General features: G+C 49.4%; 1 pseudogene; it reads right to left on the bottom strand.

Moving 5' to 3' along the window:
- Positions 1-616, bottom strand: LOC145097408 (large ribosomal subunit protein uL24z pseudogene; annotated as a pseudogene).

The following is a 616-nucleotide window of genomic DNA, read 5'->3' as shown; positions in this document are numbered from 1 at the left end:
TGCATTAAACAGATCAAATTCATAAAACTCATAAGAGTAATCCCCAAAAATCCATATCATTATAGAAAAAAAAAACAAAATTTGAAGAAGCATTTAATAAGATAATTGAAATGTTGCAAACCCTAATCGATCTCTTGAAGAGAAGCACCGGCAGCAACGTCATCGACTGTGAACTTTCCCTTCGACTTATCGGCGGCGCGCCCCTTGGCTTTCCGGTCAAGTAGCGACTTCCGATCCTTATCAAGCTTCAACTTGGTGACGACGACCTTTGAAGGATTGATTCCGACGTTCACTGTTTGCCCGTTAACTTTCTCACGGGTGATCCTCTCGATATGGATGACCCACTTTCGCCGGTAGACCTGAACCACCTTACCTTCACGGCCTTTGTAAGTTCCACGCACCACCTGGACCTCGTCGTCTTTCCTGACGGGAATTGACCGGACGTTGTGCTTGGTTCGTAGTTCGGTGGAGAGCGGCGCACTCATCAGCACGCGGCGGACGCTGGATGGGGCGGAGAAGTGCGCCTTCCGGCACTTGCGGCGGGAGCTGGTGACTCGTGGGTTGTACTTCATTTTGAGCGTCTAGGGTTCTTGGCCGACGAAACAGATTGAACCGA

The sequence above is a fragment of the Lactuca serriola genome, chromosome 4, assembly GCF_051521515.1.
Source record: "Lactuca serriola cultivar US96UC23 chromosome 4, Lser_US96UC23_V15, whole genome shotgun sequence".
NCBI lineage: Eukaryota > Viridiplantae > Streptophyta > Magnoliopsida > Asterales > Asteraceae > Lactuca > Lactuca serriola.
The sequence above is the reverse complement of the archived record's forward strand: the minus strand, read 5'-3'. Positions and strand labels throughout refer to the sequence as shown.